Genomic DNA, 20,872 nt, shown 5'->3' on the forward strand with positions numbered 1-20,872 from the left:
TTCTAACAGGGGGTCAAAGGGCTAGAAAGATCTTCTCAAAAGGATGGAGAAGGAATCATTAAAAGGGAGGAGAAGGAAAGTGACAGAGGTCAACCTTTTTTTTTCCTAATGGGTGCATCCCTGAGAGTCAGACTCAGTGGCCATGTGCTGCACACAGGCACCTAGCTTCCGGAAACCTGCAGCAATTCACACTTTCCCAAGCAGGGAACCCAGAATAAGCCCAAAGGAGCAGACTGTAGGATGGTGTGGAGATGAAAACAGTCACAATAGAAACCTGATTGTGATATTGTGATAAGTAAATTGCAATGATTACATTAGCTTGAAACAACAGTGTTTCAATAAGCTAGAGAAATCAAATGCTTGAAATCTTTATGTGTTTTGAATCTACCATAAAGCTTATTTCCTTCTAATATAAATTTATCCAAAAAATATTGCTTATTGCACTACACAAAGCTTTATCTAAGGACTGATTCGGAATTAAAACTCACCTTTACATGCAACACAAGCACACAAATGGTGAAGGTTTTCACTGATTTTTAGTCAACAAGCAATAAACTGCATTTGCACCCACACACCTATTGCTAACACCCCATCTGGTAACATTTCCACGTTTCAAGAAAAGAAATCAATAGCAATAATCCGTGAGGGACTCATAGGGTGTATTTTTTTTTTTCACATTGCCATTTGAAGAAAAAATTTTTTCCCTATCTATTTAGAGCAAAAGATTTTTCTTTTTCTATGGAAATTGCTACATTATTAATTAGGGAGAGAGGGCCTCAAAGGGAAAGGGAGATGAATCAATTAAAACAAATGTAAGAAAATCTAAACACAGGTTTTTAACAATACAGGTTCTACTTGAACAATGTAAACGATAATCAGTGCACAAGCTGAAAAACCCCCCAATCAACCTGCAAAATTCAAAACTCCATTTTTACTCTATTTCTAAGAAAAGGATGGTTAAAAAGCATGTTGATGTAACTTAAGAAAGCCTTCCTGCTTTCAACTTGCAGTTCAGGGAGAAGACACCATGCCTGAACAAATGCTGAAATTTAGAACTATGACACTGCTGATTTTCTGTGTGAGAAGGAAATATGATTCTTTGTTACTGCTCTTATTTATTGCAGACCTTGTCTGGAATCTGGTATTGAAGCTGTGCTTGATGAGTTGCCGCCTTGAACTTTCCCACTGATCAATGCCGGCGCTACTGCTGCATGAAAGAATAGCTTTCCCAAGAAGCCACTATCACATGGGAAACGTAGCAAGCTTTTTTTTTTTAATGGGCCAGAGTCTTGTATGCTTGAGCTTCGGAACATGTCCTCCTCTCCTCACCACCGCCACCCCCCAAAAAAACAGCAAATGGTGACTGACCATTTGAAAATTGCAATGTTACAACAGTAAGAGTTAAGGTCAAATGCAGAAATCCTCCTTTCTGCAAAATGAACAGACACCATGGGATGAAAACGTGCAGGAGAAAGGAAGGCTAATATGAAGCAAGAGGACAGGAATCATATTTCTTCTCAGCGTGGTGACAAATAAAAAGTTGCCTTTATTTTTCCATGCAAATAAACTTTACTTTAGGAATTGTGGCAGCAGGTTGGTCTCCCATAAAATAGGTTTTATCTGCTGTGGTGACAACCTAAGGCAGGGAGGGGTGAGAGGCAGGATAACTGCCATCTTTTCCATTATTTTTGTCAATATTTTTGTTATTTTGTGGCAAGATTGCAGGAGAAGTCTAGACAAATGCTATTAAGAATGAGGGCCAAGAGAAAGGGTTTAATCCAATTCTTCAGCAGTTCATGTGGAAAGCCTGTGTCACTAGAGCAGGCAAGAAGACTGAATCTTCAGACACATCCAGGTCAGTCTCTAAGTGAAAACCCCAGACTCTCCACAGGTTCTAAACCTTAGAAGCTTCCCTGAACGGGATACTTGTGATAGAAACATCCATTGGAAAGAAAACAACCTTTGAGAAATCAACTTAAACAAAGAAGTACAGCAAACCATCAGCAGCTGTTGGAAGCCAATGCCTTCTGGATGGTCCCAGCCAATAAACAAAAGCCGTGAGAAATCAGGACAAGCCGTGAACCTCTATGTAGTTTAAGAAACGAAACAGGAACCCAATGTGAGCTTTAGTGAATTAACTTACTACCTTCATTATCTATCTTCCTGGGTCTTTCCTGGCAATAAGTATTTTAAATAATTACCAATCCTATGGTGACTCAATTACATGCTACTTTTAATCTTTTCTCCCTCCTCCAGACACTCCTAACACTTTCTGCTTCCTAGGGCCATGATACGTACGCATGCCACACCATCCACTCTAGACTCCAGTTGCTCAGTCTAAGTCTTTCCTTCCTTGTACTGTCTGTGGTTCCATCTCTCTGCTTCACAAATGGTAGAAACTCAAATGTTTGTTGAATGATTGATTGATTGAGTATATGAGGGCCTCATCCCTAAGTATTACTGTTGAAAAATCATAGCACAAAATCTCCTCCAGCTCCTGTCCTATTCCAATCTCCCTGTTCGATCTCTGAACCTCTAGACCAGCTGTCAAACCCATACACCTAGCACCCAGCAAGAAGATGCTTTGGGCTCTTGTCCCTATTCACTAAAAGCATCCTTGATCCTCCACCTTTCCTGGCTCCTCTTCAAGCCCTGTTTTCCTGGCTCTGATTTTGGAATAATATTACCAGGGCGCTTCCAGCCCTCACCCCCAGGACAGAATGGACTGCCTGATTTTTAGCTCCAGGCCTACCCTGAGCATGGTTTTGCAGTTACCTTTCAACTCCTTCAACATATAGGTGCTGCCCCCTCCCAAGAATTACATTCCCCCTAGATCCAATTCACGCAGCAGCTCTGTTGACTGATGCCTCCCAGGTCAGACCTGGTTTACCACAGTGGGGAAACCAGATCTCCAGCTTACACCCACAGGCTCAATCCTAGTTGACAACCTGCCTCCCTGGCCACACCACTCACCATGGACCATGGTGCATGTCACAACCAGTCAGAGAAAACTTCTATACCCCAGTTCTTACTCCAAGGGTGGAAAGGCAGTTTTTCTGGCTATGAAAGGAAGAGGAGCTTCCCCTGGATGCTTCGGGAGCAAAAATAGAGAAACTTATAATTTATAGAAAGACTATGGTCCTGGTTTCCTTTTATAAAGACACCATAATCAGCTTTCCCTGAAAGTCCGACCACATGGTGCCCAGTACTGATCAGAATGCACCCACGATGCAATCCCTGATTTCAGTGCATAAACCCTGTGTGTGGGTTGTTCCTTTATTTACAAATCCCCATCATGAATACTTCCACATTTGATCCAAAGCCTTATGGGGTGGATAGGACAGCTCTAGTTGTGGTCCCGTGTTACCCCTTAGAATGTAAGGTACTTCCCAGAAAATACTATGCATTATACACACACACATTTGTACACACACACACAAATGCCTGCATATACATATGCTTAGATTGAAACCAACTTCTATGTGCAGAAAGCAGAATATCTGGATGAATACTGTTGAATGAATTCTGTTGAGTGAATTCTCAGGTTCAGACTGAAGCATCTATCCATTTCATGCTAAACCACTGTAACCTCAGGAAAAATAATTAAGGACTGCTGCTCCATCTACACTATTTGGCAATATCTGGGGACATTTTTGATTGTCACAGCATGGGAGGTGCTACTCACATTTAGAGCATAGAGGCCAGAAATGCTGCTAAATATCTTACAATGCACAGGACAGCTCAAATGACAAAATAGAACTAGTACAGAGGTTAAGAAGTCTAGAGTGGATGGTGCGGCATACCCTACATTTGAACAGCCAACTTGAATGGACTTTAAGATTCCCCACCAAAGTGCAAAAGAAGGCTCCAGACTATACTTAGGAAATACCCTGACATCGGTGAAAACAGTCTTTTTTACCTTCAGTTTCTGCTCTCCTACCCCTTCTTCTATCTCCAGAGACATGAAAGCAGGCACACATCTGTCCCTTTAACTTCCAAAAAAGTAGTCAGAGACTAATCAGAGTGTCTTCAACACCCAGTGTGGGAAAATAGACAGGAAGTCTCAGAAAGCGACACTGAGAATAAAGAGTGGCCACTCAGAGTCTCTCTGCAGAGGGAAATGTGCTCTCTCACACTTACAGACTTCCTCTGGCCCTAGAGATGATGCACTCTGGCTCCTTTCTAAACTCTGGCAGGACAAAATCAAGTCATAAAGAGTAGGAGACACTGTCATCCAGGCACACCTTTAACCATGCAAAAACATGGATCCATTAGTGAAGACACAAAGAGTGATACTCACTTCTTCCCTCCACCCTCATGACTCACTCTGCTCTGAAAACCAGTCATTCAGCCTTAGATGTGACTGTGCCTCCACACCCTCTCCTGACCACCCTCTATGACCCCTAGCTCCTAGAAGCAAAGGGTCTATGCAACCAGTATAGGGAGAAATCAAGTCAGTAGGCAAATGGTGCCCTGGACAAGAGAGACAGCAACACACAAAAAGCAGGCAAGATATGTGCCCTTCTTTGATGCCCACTTCAGGTATACAGTGTACTCTCAGTCCACATCAGTCAAGGACTGACCCAATATCAATCATCTACAGTTTAGTATAAATAAATTTCCAGGTCCTGGAACTGCTGGTGGTCAACCCCAGATGCTGTTTTCTTCAGCCTATGCTGCATGCATGCGTGCTAAGTCGCTTCAGTCATGTCCTACTCTTTGCGACCCCATGGACTGTAGCCCATTAGACTCCTCTGTCTATGGGATTCTCCAGACAAGAATACTGGAGTAGGATGCCATGCCCTCCTTCAGGGGACCTTCCTGACCCAAGGATTGAACCCAAGTCTCTTATGTCTCCTGCATTGGCAGATGGGGTTCTTTACCACTAGTGCCACTATGATATGCTACTTTAATAGTAGCTACATTTATAAGACATGTTCCATAACCAGGTTGTTGGCACTTCTCAACTGTTCTCTCAGTCAAATATCTCTATTATCTTAAGACATAAAATTACTATTCTTATTATCTCCATTTTACAGATAAGGAAACTAAAGCACAAAAAGTCTAAGTAGGTTTCCCAGCTAGTAAGCAGCTAAGATAAGATTTCAATCCAGGCAATCTGGCTCCGAAGTTTAAGGTCTTAACTGCTCTCCTATTTGCTGTAAGCTGCTCCTTACCCAGGAACACTTAAGCAACGGACTCTATCCAGGAATCAGGGGAGCATAGGGGGTATGTGTAGGTACAAAGCCTTCATTTTCTCATCCATCAAGTGGCAATAATAAAAAGTGCCCTACTCATAAAGTCATTCTGAGGAATAAATTAAATAATACATGTAACCCTTATCCCAGTGCCTGGCACATAGTAGGGTCTCTAAAACTGGCACATGGTTAGCCATTATTATCTTTATTATTATTATCCCAAAGCTAGTGAGTGATGGAGTCAGGGAGCAAGGGCAGCTTTCTCTAGCTTCAAAGTTTAGAGAATTATAAAAGGAAAAAAAAGAAATACTTCAAAAATTAGTTTAACTATTTAGAAATTAGCTTCTTCCTAATAATAGATAACTTTTCAATGCCTAAATTATTTAACATGTCACAGTAATTTGCTGATCTTACTTTTTAATCCTAAACTGTGTTCCTGTTGACTTAATAGGCTTATAGCTTGTGGCTCGGCAGAAAAATCACCTACACTTTGAGAATTTAAAGACAGGATGATAATTATTCCATAAGTCTGGGCTAAATTTAACACTAATGTTGGAGGCTTATGGTTTGAACATTATGTGAGTTTGGTCCTAAGCCAATGAATCATTAAACCAGGGAGCTTAACCAGAGGGATTTCAAGAGGTCACACAGCCATCCCTCTATATCCAGAGGGACAGAAGCCCACTTTACTTCACTTAGCAACTTGGCATCTTCTGAAAAAAGAAAGTATTACACTGCAGTTAAGTATCTTCTTCAGCACAGATAAATAAGATAAAACCACAGTTAAAAAAGATAAATAGAAATTGTACTTCTCAAAAAATTATTATATATAAATTAAACTTTTTCAAATTCAATCCTTATATGTCAATACAAGTCTTACATTTTTCTGGTCATTCTTCTATTATGTTTTCCCAAAGCCATGAAGCAATCAATCTTGCAATGGGTTTAGTATACTGTCACCACCATCACCTCTCATTTCAGTGAGAAATCCAAGAGTGTCTGACACAGTATTGGGCACACAGCACATGATCACCAAATAGGTGATAAAGGAGCCCATTCAAGGTCCACTTTTGAGAGTAATTTCCTCTTCTCATTTGAGTTGAAATAAGGAACATACATAGCAACCCTTCTACATGACAATTAAACATTTAAAAGCAGTTACCATGATCTGAACTTTGTTTTACAGTTACATTAAGCCATCCATTCCTAAGAAGTTTACCCTCCATTTGAATCTCCATTCCATACCTTGTGCAAGGCTACCATGTCATACAACTCCAAGACTATCATAAACATCATGGTCTATGTAGTCAGACCACAGAGTGATGTTCAATGTATAGCCTGTACAGCTGTACACAATAACTTCTTACAATTCAGGGAACATTTTAGCTAAAAGAGTCAACCCTTTTGTGAGAGGGGCCTGGTTGCATTTCTCTACCTGGGCAGGAAGGAGAGAATTTGTTCTTGGCAAAATTCCTAATAGAAAAAGTGAAAAGTAAGTCTTGTTCCCTGCAGAGAATTTCAGCAAATCTCAAAGAGGTGCTAATAGTGGAAACCATGAGCTTAAAACCCTGGTGTGTGAGCTTCAAGATCTATTCATGGTTCTAATATTCTGGCTAGGAAGGCTTCTCCTGAGACCTTGGTTCAGGCAGCAGCACTTATGATCCTGAAAACACAAAATGACACTTCTTCAAAGCCCAAAGTGTGTATCTTTCTGTTGGAGAATATGCCAAGCAAACAACCCTCCCTCTACCCTCTAACTTCACTCTATCATTTAGCCAAATGCAAATTTTACTTACATCCTCAAATATGCTTAGACCATCAACACTAATTAACTTATAAGATTCTCAGTTTTTCAAGTCCTTTAATTTTGTAATTGTAAATGTCTTAAACTAACAACTCTTTCGTTAAAGCACACTATGTCTAGAACATAAGAATTTCCAGTTGAATTAGGTGTCAATCTCTCCTGAAGGTCTAATGTACGTACAATGTTCTAACTATAAATTAAACCAACAAGAAGATTTTGATTTTTAGAAATCTCATATTTTAATGTACAGGATTACCATTTGTTATTACTTAAGTTGAGGTTCTTAAAAGTCATTTTACATCCAAATGTGTCACTGACTTTTCTAAGTATATTAGTATCACTTAACCATGAAATTTAAACATCCTAGAGAGATTATTTAGTTCAGTGACTTGTCTTCACTCAAGTAATTATCTTGTATAGGTGAGATCACCTGCTTCTCAGTAAGTAGTGATTTCTCTAGAAGTGAAGACATTGAGTGTAAGGCTGTGCTTCCAGAGTCTGATTGGAAAGGCAGCCAAAGATAGATATGACATGGAAGAAAAACAGAATATCAGAGATGATTGGGCTCTTGTTTAAAAGGTAAAATAAATTTAATCATGTCTGATTTTGAAGTACAAGAGTCCACAGAAATGGAAAGATTGTAGGCACAAGAAAGAGGATAATCACTAAGGGGCAGAGGATAGGACCCAGAACAGTGGTGAGATGTCTTTCACAGAACGAGAAATGTTTTCTTTGTCTGCAGTTTGTTGTGTTGAAGGGGAGAAGCTGAAGGAGTTCCAAAGTTCACCTCCATTTCCTCTGACCATAGCATTATCTCAAGTCAAACCACCATAAAGTGGAGGAACTTCTTGGGTTTAACTTACCCTTGGATACCACCTTGATGTTTACACTGTATCTTTAAGCAGCAGAGTATATTCCCTTCTTCCACAATCAGGCATTAGTATTCATATACATTATTTTTACTTAACCGCTCATAGCATGTCAAAAATTTTTATGTTCTCTGCTTCTAAGATCTAAGAGAAATTTTAAATTCATTAGTATTTTTAATTGCTATTTCCAAATAGATCTGAATATTTTTTCAAGCAGAAATATTGCAGTGAGATGATTCAAAGCAGTAACCACATATATATGGTTTTTAAAACTTTTAAACCAGAACAAAAACAGAATTTCAGAATAGTCTCTATCACTTCCCTGAAACTGTTTCCTTGAAAGTCCCTATTCACTTATTTCTTGCCAAACCTAAGTCTTAATTAATCCTTTGCCAGACAGGTCATTTTTAAATTCAACTCCACTCAGAGGTTAAAGTGTCTGCCTCCAATGCAGGAGACCTGGGTTTGATCCCTGGGTCGGGAAGATCCTCTGGAGAAGGAAATGGCAAACCACTCCAGTATTCTTGCCTGGAGAATCCCATGGACAGAGGAGCCTGGTAGGCTACGGTCCACGGGGTCGCAAAGAGTCGGACACGACTGAGCGACTTCCCTTCCCTTCCACAAGCATTACTCAAACATAAACTGGTGTGCAAAAATCTATCTGAGTCCATTGTGAGAGGCAGTGAATAAGACACAGCCGAAGGCTTCAAGTCATTTAAAGTAAAAGGCCAACACACACACACACACACACACGCACACACACACACACCTCTAACTATAATGTAATTTAATAAGTGCTAGGCAACCCACTCCAGTATTCCTGCCTGGAGAATTCCATGGACAGAGGAGCCTGGCAACGGGCTACATTCCATGGGGTCACAAAGAGATGGACACGAATAAGTCACTAATACACACACAAAGAGTACAAACAAGGGGCTTAGACTTGGGGGACCAAGGGGAAAACAACTAAGTCTGCCCAAAGATCAGGAAAACTACACAGGAGAGATTCCCCTGGACCTTGACATATGAATAGGAGTCTCAGAGATCAACTGCTGTGCAGCCCTAATGGCACTGTCTCTTTTACCATCAACTCTTCCTCCTTTCTAAGGGTAGGTCTTCCCACTGTGTCCCAAACCCAAATATGTCCTCAGTTCTTCATTCTTCTCCAATTAGACTTGTTCCCTCTGTCAGCTCATCTCTTCTCTTTGCTTTCAATTATTAGTGTTCTGATCATGATTATGATGATGATGATGATGATGCTTCTGCTGCTGCTGCTCTCCCAAACTCTCTCCAAAGGTCTTTCCCCCTGCATAGGACACTTCTATTTGCAAGATGCTCCATAACTCAGAACTCAACAGTCTCAGAACTGACCCCACTCTCTTGGACATCGCAGGTCTTCTGGGCCTCTTCCTGGATGAACATGCCTTTCAAGATCACTGTAGGCCATAAGGACCTCTCTGTTTTCCAAAGTCTATCATCTTCCTATACCTGTACAGTTTAAACTTTTACTGCATATTATCTGCAACTGTTTTACCAGCTCACATCATTCCTTTCCAACTAAAGTGAAAATTTCTTCAGTTAAGAACTATATCAACTGCTTCTCTAGAGAAATTTTTCACTCCTCTCATAATCTACCCATTTCCTTAGGGCTTAATTAGAGAAAACATACCCATGCCATCTTAGCTCCCCATTGGCACCCTGTGCTCATAGCAAACATCACCAACTAGACACAAAATTAAAATTTGTCTCAATTCTTTTCAACATGACATTTCAGGCAACCATTCCCAATCCAATAGAAATATCTCTCAGGTTAAAATCTACCACCTAGTATCTTCATAGATACACAGCTGCTGCTGCTGCTGCTAAGTCGCTCCAGTCGTGTTCAACCCTGTGCAGCCCCATAGACGGCAGCCCACCAGGCTCCCCCGTCCCTGGGATTCTGCAGGCAAGAACACTGGAGTGGGTTGTCATTTCCTTCTCCAATGCATGAAAGTGAAAAGTGAAAGTGAAGTCGCTCAGTAGTGCCAACTCTTCACGACCCCATGGACTGCAGCCTACCAGGCTCCTCCATCCATGGGATTTTCCAAGCAAGAGTACTGGAGTGGGTTGCCATTGCCTTCTCCAATAGATACACAGACTTGCTCTTCAATCATTATTTGCTGATTGGTTGGATTTTGGCCTACTTAACAAGGTGGCCCACAGAATTCTTAAAAGCAATTCAATAGCAACTGTAACTAGCCAGTGTTAGGTGGAGGCTCTATAAAAAAGGGTGTGACATTTCATTGATAATATGTGCTGAATTCCAACTTCCACTTAAGATGTAGAAAGCTGGAAAGAACGTTTTCTCCATCCTTACAATGAGGGGAAAGATAGATAATATTCAAAACCAAAATCATAATTTTTCTTGAGCCCACATGAGATCTGAGGTTGTTGGGTAAATACTTAGCCTGAAATCTAAGGAAAAACAAGGACACAAGGAAGAACAGGACACAAGCACTAATTTGTCTAGAACAGACAAAGACCACCATACAAGCTGGTAAGGAAAATTCAGCTAAAATTTTTAACCAATTGCTAAATGCTGAGAGTGGCATGAGATCATAGAATCCCTAGAAGCCACCCACAGACACAGAGAAAATTCATCATTCATAAGTTCTTTACAGACCTTAGTGGGTGCTCACAGAAAAGACTGAAAATAGAGTGAGAGATTAGAGAAAACCACCCTCAGTGCCCCAGGACTGGTAAAGGAGAACAGTTGACTCTGCAAGAAAGGCACAAAGTCCTGCCCAAAGTATACCCCAAAGGGAACAAAAACTTTACAGTTTAGTGGAAAGAGTAACAAGCCCTTTCACCCTCACAGCACACGTGAAGAAGACCTATTGCAGCTGGAATAAAGAGGTAAAACACCTTCTGTCTCTAGTGGAGAGACAGGGAAACATGACAGGCCACTAGGTAAACATAACAAACCATTAGAGATCCTTAAACTTGGGAAGGTATAGACTATTGAGAAGGCCTTACCATCAAGAACCAGGAGCACAGAGCCTGCCGAAGACTGAAGCAAAATCATGAAAACAGAACATTCCTCATCCCACCTTTCCAACAACAGGCTAGTAAGAATCAAGAAGCAAGTAGCAGTAGAGAAACAAGAGCATGAAAAAGAAAGTCTCTGAAGTGCAGATTTAATAGCTTAAAACTGAAAATGGAGCAAAAGCATTGAGGGAAAAAACCCAGAAGCCTAACCCCAATCTAAGTCTAAATTCATTAGAATTTGAAGGCTATGATATTCTGAGGGTAACCATAGCAATGACAAAATTCTAATTAATTCCTGACCACATTCATACACACAAACACACACACATACATCCCCTACACAAAAATTTACACAGACATACAAATATACACACACACAAACTAAGGGCCTAGAAAATAAGAGGTATGCCCATTTTGACTGTACATATATTAACTTCAACCTCTAATGGCTACACAAGATGTCCAACTTTCAACCAAAAATCATAAGACACATAAATACAATACACTTTGAGAGAAAAAGCAACCAACAGAACCATACTCAAATATAACCTGAATGCTGGAACTTTCAAACAAGTGGTGCTGGGAAAACTGGTCAACCATGTGTAAAAGAATGAAACTAGAATGCTTTTTAATACCATACAGAAAAATAAACTCAAAATGGATTAAATATCTAAACGTAAGACCAGAACTATAAAACTCTTAGAGGAAAACAGGCAGAACACTCTGACATAAATTACAACAAAATCCTCTATCACCCACCTCCCAGAGTAATGGAAATAAAAACAAAAATAAACAAATGGGACCTAATTAAACTTAAAAGCTTTTGCACAATGAAGGAAACTATAAGCAAGGTGAAGAGACTGCCTTCAGAATGGGAGAAAATAATAGCAAATGAAACAACTGACAAAGAATTAATCTCCAAAATATACAAGCAGCTCCTGCAGCTCAATACCAGAAAAACAAACAACCCAATCAAAAATTGGGCCAAAGAACTAAACAGACATTTCTCCAAAGAAGACATACAGATGGCTAATAAACACATGAAAAGATGCTCAACATCATTCATTATTAGAGAAATGCAAGTCAAACCACAGTGATGTATCATCTCATGCTGGTCACAATGGCTATTGTCAAAAAATCTACAAACAATAAATGCTGGAGAGGGCATGGAGAAGAGGGAACGCTTTTGCACTGTTGGTGGGAATGATAACTGGCACAGCCACTATGGAGAATAGTGCGGAGATTCCTTAAAAAACTGGGAATAGAACTGCCATATGACACAGCAATGCCAATGCTGGACATACACTCAGAAGAAACCAGAACTGAAAGAGACATATGTACCCCAGTTTTCACTGCAGCACTATTTACAATAGCTAGGACATGGAAGCAACCTAGATGTCCATCAGCAGCCAAATGGATAAGGAAGTTGCAGTACATACACACAATGGAATATTACTCAGCTATAAAAAGGAACGCCTTTGAGTCAGTTCTAATGAGATGGATGATACTGGAGCCTATTATACAGAGTGAAGTAAGTCAGAAAGAGAAACACAAATACTGTATATTAACGCATATATATGGAATTTAGAAAGGTAGTAACAACGATCCTATATTCAGGGCAGCAAAAGAGACACAGACGTAAAGAACAGACTTTTGGACTCTGTGGGAAGAGTCCAACAGGCTCTTCTCTCTGTGGGAGAAGGCGAGGATGGGATGATTTGAGAGAATAGCACTGAAACATGTATATTACCATATGTAAAATAGATGACCAGTGCAAGTTCAATGCATGAAGCAGGGAACCCAAAACCAGTGCTCTGGGACAACCCAGAGGGATGGGGTGGGGAGGGAGGTGGGAGGGGGATTCAAGATGGGGGACTTATGTGCACCAGTGACTGATTCATGTTGATGTATGGCAAAAACCATCACAATATTGTAAAGAAATTATCCTCCAATTAAAATTAATTAATTAATTAAAAATAAAATGAGTGACACAGTTTACCATATCAACAGATTAAAGAAGAAAAAACATGATCATCTCAACAGTTGCAGAAAAACCCTTTGACAAAATCCAACATTCATTCTTGATTTAAAAAGAAAACAGACTCAGAAGATCAGGAACAGAAGAGAATATCTACAACCTGACAAAGAGCATCTACTAAAAACCTATAGCTAAGAGCCAAAGAAACCTTGGGTCTACCCTAAAAGAGTCCATGACTGTAAAACAAATGCCAAGCTCCCCAAAATGTACTAACAGAAAAGAAACTACATAAAACCCTCAGGCCCAAGGAGGGTGTGCTCAACTGCAGATGCAGTCATGGAGCACACAGAACAAAAAACTGCCCAGGGGAGTGAATTTCCCAGGGAGCAACAGACAAGAAATTCCTCCTGGAAGCAGAATCAAGAGTCTAAGGAAGGAGTGTATCCAACTGCCAGGACAAAGATATCACCACCACCATGGACCAGTAACTGCTTTGTATCTCCAATTCTCCTCTTTTCCAAATTCCAAAATTTCTAATGTGAGGATCCTCTCTTACAAGCCATTAAGAAGAGTATCATACTAAAAAAAAATCTACAGCTTATACCATATTTAATGGTGAATAACTAAATGCTTTTCCCTTAAGACTGAGAATAAAGCAGTAGTCAATTCTTTCCACTCATATTCAACATCATAGTGGAAGTTCTAACTACTGCAATAAAACAATGTGTGTGTGTGTGTGTGTGTATATATATATATATAATTAAAAGAAGAAGTAAAACTCTCTTCTTATAGGTGACATATTGTCTATGGAGAAAAATCCAACAGAATCTGCCCAAAATCTACCATAACTCCACTGTGTATGCATTAGAATGACCAAAATCTGAAACACAGACAACGCCAAATGTCATCCAATGATCACATGGAGCAATAGGAACTGTCATTCATTGCTTATGGGAATGCAGAATAATACAGCCACTTTGGAAGATAGTTTGGCAGTTTCTTATAAAATTAAACACATTTTTATCATATGATCCAGCAACTGTGTTCCTTGGTATTTACCCAAAGGAGTTGAAAACTTAGATCCCCACAAACACCTGCACACAGATGTTTATAGCAGCTTTATTCATAATGGCCAAAACTTAGAAGCAACCAAGATGTCTTTTAGTAGGTAAATGAATAAATTAAATGTGGTATGTCCAAACAATAGAATATTATCTAGCACTAAAAAGAAAGTTATCAAACCAAGAAAAGACATGTGTGTGTGTGTGAAGTCACTCAGTCGTGTCCAACTCTTTGTGACCCCGTGGACAGTAGCCTACCAGGCTCCTCCATCCATGAGATTTTCCAGGCAAGAATACTGGAGTGGGTTGCCACTTCCTTCTCCAGGAGATCTTTCCGACCTAGAGATTGAACCCGGGTCTCCCGCATTGTAGGCAGACACTTTACCATCTGAGCCACATGGAGGAAACTTAAATGTGTGTAACCAAATGAAAGAAGCCAATTCAAAAAGGCTACATATTATATGAATCCAACTATATGACATTCTGGAAAAGGTAAAACTATGAAGATGGTAAAATGATCAGTGTTTCCAGGGCCTGGAACAAGGGAAGGATAAGTAGGTCAAGAACAGAGGCCTTTAAGGTAGTGCAACTATTCTGTATGATATTATAATGGTGGATACATGTCATTGTACATGTGTCCAAATTATAGAATGTGCAATACCAAGAATGATCCCTAATGTAAATTACAGACTTTGGGTGACAATTATGTGTTAATGTAGGCTCAACGTTGTAACAAACCTACCACTCTGGTGAGGATGTTGATAATGAGGAAGGTTATGCATATGCAGGAGGCAGGTGTTATCATAAGAAACTTCTATTATTTCCTCTCAATTTTGCTGTAAGGTAAAACTGCACTAAAAAAATAAAGTTGATTTTTTTAAAGCATCTATAACAGTAAAGTGAATTAAGCAAGATTAGTCACACAAAAAATCTCTATTTCTATATAATAGCAATTAACTATTGAAACCTGAAATTTTTAAAATAATATATGTAAAATACCACAAAAAAGTAAAATACTAAGCATAAGTCTAACAAAATTTGTGCTATATCTGTAGACTGAAAACTGTTGAGAGAAATAAAAAGAAATTAAATAGGGAGATATTATATTTGTGAGTTAACAGTCTCAATGTCGTTAAGACATTGACTCTCCTCAAATTTATCTATAGACTCAATACAAGTCCAATAAAAATCTCAGCAGGATATTTTGTAAAATTTTACAAGCTGACTTTAAAATTTAAATGGAAAGGCAATGAAACAGACAAAATAATCTTGAAAAGAAAAGAATAATGTTGGAAGACTCTGCCTGATTTCAAGATATACTAATAAGATAAAGTAATCTAAGTAGTATGGTACTGAAAGAAGGATAAACAGATCAATGGGACAGAATAGAGAATCTACATATATAGAGCCAATTGACTATGAACAAAGACTCAAATGCAACTCAATGGAGAAAATAAAGTCTTTTGGACAAATGATGTTAGATCATTTGGGTGGTGCAGTTGGTAAAGAATCCGCCTGCCAATGCAGGAGATGCAAGAGATGTGGGTTCAATCCCTGGGTTGGAAAGATCCCCTAGAAAAGGAAATGGCAACATACTCCAGTATTCTCACCTGGAAAATTTCACAGACAGAGATGCCTGGCAGGCTACACAGTCCATGGGGTTGCAAAGAGTGGGACACACACACACACACTGAGCACACACACACGCATACATGCAAAAATGTAAACTTCAATTTGCAGTTCTACTACATATAAAAATTTAACCCAAAATGAATCACATCTAATTGTGAAATTTAAAACTATAAAACTTCTAGAACAAAACAAAGGAGAAAATATTTATGACCCTGGGTTAGGCAGAGATTTCTTATTCACCACAGAAGAAAGCATAATCCACAAAAGAAAAAGATTGGTAAACGGAACATTTTAAAAATTAAGAATTTGGGCTCTTTAAAAAACAGTTATAAGAATGAAAATATAAGCCACCATCTTATAATAATTACTTGGAAATCTCATATCTGATATTAAAAGGTCTCAAAACAATGATAAGCAGAAAAAACAAACAACTAATTAAAAATGAGCAAGATTTAGATAGCACCTCACCAAAGAAGATATATGGATGACAATAAGCACATTAAAAGAAGTTCAACATCATTAATCATTAGTAAAGTGAAAATTAACATCACAATAAGATACCATAATATGCCTATCAGAGTAGCCAGAAACAATTTTAACTAATAGTGTCATATGCTAATTCAGGTCAGTTCAGTCACTCAGTCGTGTCCAACTCTTTGCAACCCCATGGAGTGCAGCACACCAGGCCTCCCTGTCTATCACCAAATCCCGGAGCCTACTTAAACTCATGTCCATCACATCTGTGATGCCATCCAACCATCTAATCCTCTGTTATTTCCTTCTCCTACTTTCAATCTTTCCCAGCATCAGGGTCTTTTCCAATGAGCCAGTTCTTCGCATCAGGTGGCCAAAATACTGGAGTTTCAGCTTCAGCATCAGTTCTTCCAATGAATATTCAGTACTGATTTCCTTCAGGATGGACTGATTGGATCTCCCTGCAGTCCAAGGGACTCTCAAGAGTCTTCTCCAATACCACAGTTCAAAAGCATCAGTTCTTCGGCACTCAGCTTTCTTTATGTCCAACTCTCACATCCATACATGACTAAAGGAAAAACAATAGCTTTGTCTAGAAGAACCTTTGTTGGCAAAGTAATGTCTCTGCTTTTTAACATGCAGTCTAGGTTGGTCATAGCTTTTCTTCCAAGGAGCAAGCGTCTTTTAATTTCATGGCTACAATCACCATCTGCAGCTATTTTGGAGTCCAAAAAAATAGTCTCTCACTGTTTCCATCGTTTCCCCACCTATCTGCCATGAAATGATGGGACTGGATGTCGTGATCTTAGTTTTCTGAATGTTGAGTTTTAAGCCAAGTTTTTCACTCTCCTCTTTCATTTTCATCAAGAGGCTCTTTAGTTCTTCACTTTCTGCCATAAAGGTGGTGTTATCTGCATATCTGAGGTTATTGATATTTCCCTCAGCAATCTTGATTCCAACTTGTGCTTCATCCAGCCTGGCATTTCGCATGATGTACTTGTGCACATAAGTTAAATAAGAAATGAGTAGGGTGACAATATACAGCCTTGATGTATTCCTTTCCCGATTTGGAACCAGTCTGTTGTTCCATGTCCAATTCTAGTTGTTGCTTCTTTACCTGCACACAGATTTCTCAGGAGGCCGGTCAGATGGTCTCGTATTCCCATCTCTTTCAGAATTTTCCACAGTTTACTGTGATCCACACAGTCAAAGGCTTTGGTATAGTCAATAAAGCAAAAGTAGATGTTTTTCTGGAGTTCTCTTGCTTTTTCAGTGATCCAGCAGATGTTGGCAATTTGATCTCTGGTTCCTCTGCCTTTTCTAAATCCAGCTTGAACATCTGGAAGTTCATGGTTCACATACTGCTGAAGCCTGGCTTGGAGAATTTTGAGCATTACTTTACTAGCGTGTGAGATGAGTGCAACTATGTGGTAGTTTGAGCATTCTTTGGCATTGCCTTTCTTTGGGATTGGAATGAAAACTGACCTTTTCCAGTCCTGTGGCCACTGCTGAGTTTTCCAAATTTGCTGGCATATTGAGTGCAGCACTTTCACAGCATCATCTTTTAGGATGTGAAATAGCTCAACTGGAATTCCATCACCTCCACTAGCTTTGTTTGTAGTGATGCTTCCTAAGGCCCACTTGACTTTGCATTCCAGGGTGTCTGGCTGTAGGTGAGTGATCACACCATCATGGTTATTTGGGTCATGAAGATCTTTTTTGTATAGTTCTTTTGTATATTCTTGCCACCTCTTCTTAATGTCTTCTGCTTCTGTTAGGATTCAAAATAACTTCCGCTTTTATACCTTGCTGATGGGAGTGCAAAATGGTACAACCACTCTGGAAAACAAGTAGTCTTTTATAAAGTTAAATATATCTTACCACAGGACACAGCAATCACCCTCCATTTCATTTATCCATATTAAATGAAAACGTATATTCACAGAAAAACTTGCACATGAATGGCTATAGCAGTTTTATTCATAATCTCTACAAACTGAAATTTTAACTTCTAAATGGATAGACAAACTGATATATCATATAATGCAATATTACACAGCAATGTAAAGGGAAGAACTACTGATACACTTGGCAGCATGAGTGACTCTCAAATGCAATATGCTGAATGAAAGAAGGCTACCTACCTGTATAATTCCATTTATGTGATATTCCTGAAAAGGCAAAACCATAGGGTCACAAACAACCTGGAGTTGGGAAGTGGATTTGACTATAAAGAGGCATAAGGAAAAATTTTGGAATGATGGAACTATTTTATATCTTGATTGTAGCATGACTTATGCATTAGTCAAAACTTGTAGAACAATACATTTCTGGTTTTCACCATTTGTAAATTATACCTTAATTTAAAAAGTGTGCTAGGGAGAATATAAGCTTGTGATCATAGATTTGAAGTTCCCACAACATTCTTTGTTGCCATGTATTAGGTTGAATAGAACTGTATGCATAGATAGCTCCAAAGTCCATCTAAAGTCAATTAATAATCAAGGTCTTGATACCCATATCATACTTATTTTGAGGACATCTTTGATCAGGTAGCCCTTTACAACTAGTATCATAAAAGAAATAGGGGCATCTGTCTCTGCCTCTTTGCCTAGCAGGAATAGAGGGAGGAAGTGAGGGAGGGTGAAAGACCGGAATTAATATATACATAACTGATACAGCATGCCTGTAGACTAATTTTTTTGGCCATTAGGCATCTATGAATTTATGCTAACCTTAAACTTTGTGCAACATGTGAAAATGAAAAAAGCTCAGTCATGTTCGACTGTCTGTGATCCCACAGACTGTGGTCCACCAGGCTCCTCTGCCCATGGAATTCTCCAGGCAAGAATACTGGAGTGGGTAGCCATTCCCTTCTCCAGGGGATCTTCCTGACCCAGGGATCAAACCCAGGTCTCCTGCATTGCAGGCAGATTCTTTACTATCTGAGCCATCATAGCACCTGGTAAAATCCCTGTTAGTTTTGGTAATCCCTAATTTACTAAGCCAAGCAAACAGTCATGTCAATGAGGGATTTACTCTAGGCAGCCAAGGCACCATGCATTAGAATCAATAAACATGAAAACATACATAATGCATTCTTTGTACCCTAAGTGATTCTAAATGGGGAATCTTGAAAGCTTAGCAAATTTCACAAGTATCCCAAGTCACATTTACTTGCCTCATCAGTTGGAGGAATAAGTACAAATTGCTTTTATGCTAAGGAGAAGTTATATTCATCATTTTGACTTCAGAAATTTGCCCAAGAGTTTGATGTTTCCCCAGATTCACTGAGAACAATAAGATTTTGCTAGTTTACAAATTTCATGTACAACACTTATTCTTATAACTTGAAACAACTTTTTAAGGCCCCACAAGCAAATGGCACTGTGGAACTAATCAGCTACTATTCCTGCACTAGAGATTACAATCTCAATAGCCTCCATTTACATGGAGAAACAGCACACAATAGAAGAAAGGAAAACTGCATATAATAATTAAATTACTAATTCAATATCTTCTTATACAGGAGTATTATGTGACAAATAATGGAGAATAGTTTAGGAGCCTTGACAGATTCAGAAGACTTTGTCAACACTGTGAAAGAATCCACCTGTTGTGACAGAACTGGATTACTGGGAATTAGATAAAGCAGGCAGCAAGACAGCTGAGAGGAAGATGAAATAAGGGGTCAAGAGAAGAAGAAATTATAAAGACAGGAGTGTCCAGTTAAGGTAATTATTTTAAATAAATTTTATTTTGAAGATGAGAAATTGTTAACAGTGTTTGGATCAAGTTAATTGTCCTGATCACCACTATATGATTAAAATGGTGCCAGAGGAAAATTACTCTTCAAGAGTGTATTGGACAGATAATAAAGGGCAAGGGCCAGAGCAAGGAGATTAGTCTACAGATCAAACAGAAGAGATGGAGGCAGAGCTCTGAAGAAAGCAGATGGAGCAGACGATGATGAAAACTGGAAGGTGTTGAGATCTGCTGTACAACATAGTACCTGTAGGGTATTATAGGTATGTACTAACAAAGATGGAGAAGCTCTATACAGTCAGCAAAAACAAGACTGGGAGCAGACTGTGGCTCAGATCATGAACTCCTTATTGCCAAATTCAGACTTAAATTGAAGAAAGTAGGGAAAACCACTAGACCATTCAGGTATGACCTAAATCAAACCCCTTATGATTATACAGTGGAAGTGACAAATAGATTTAAGGGACTAGACCTGATAGAGTGCCTGATGAACTACGGACAGAGGTTCGTGACACTGTACAGGAGACAGGGATCAAGACCATCCCCATGGAAAAGAAATGCAAAAAAGCAAAATGGCTGTCTGAGGAAGCCTTACAAATAGCTGGGAAAAGAAGAGAAGCGAAAAGCAAAGGAGAAAAGGAAAGATATTCCCATCTGAATGCAGAGTTCCAAAGAAGAGCAAGGAGAGATAAGAAAGCCTTCCTCAGCGATCAATGCAAAGAGATAGAGGAAAACAACAGATTGGGAAAGACTAGAGATCTCTTCAAGAAAATTAGAGATACCAAAGGAACATTTCATGCAAAGATGGACTCTATAAAGGACAGAAATGGTATGGACCTAACAGAAGCAGAAGATATTAAGAAGAGGTGGCAAGAATACACAGAACTGTACAAAAAAGATCTTCACGACCCAGATAATCACAATGGTGTGATCACTCACCTAGAGCCAGACATCCTGGAATGTGAGGTCAAGTGGGCCTTAGAAAGCATCACTACGAACAAAGCTAGTGGACGTGATGGAATTCCAGTTGAGCTATTTCAATTCCTCAAAGGTGATGCTGTGAA

General features: G+C 39.2%; 1 protein-coding gene across 1 annotated transcript in view; it reads right to left on the reverse strand.

Moving 5' to 3' along the window:
• UNC13C (unc-13 homolog C) overlaps positions 1-20,872 on the reverse strand; it is a 1,717,543-nt gene that overhangs the window by 1,643,736 nt on the left and 52,935 nt on the right. The window lies entirely within an intron of this gene.

Source organism: Giraffa tippelskirchi, chromosome 7, assembly GCF_054371585.1.
Source record: "Giraffa tippelskirchi isolate mGirTip1 chromosome 7, T2T-mGirTip1v1.2.pri, whole genome shotgun sequence".
In the NCBI taxonomy this organism is placed as follows: domain Eukaryota; kingdom Metazoa; phylum Chordata; class Mammalia; order Artiodactyla; family Giraffidae; genus Giraffa; species Giraffa tippelskirchi.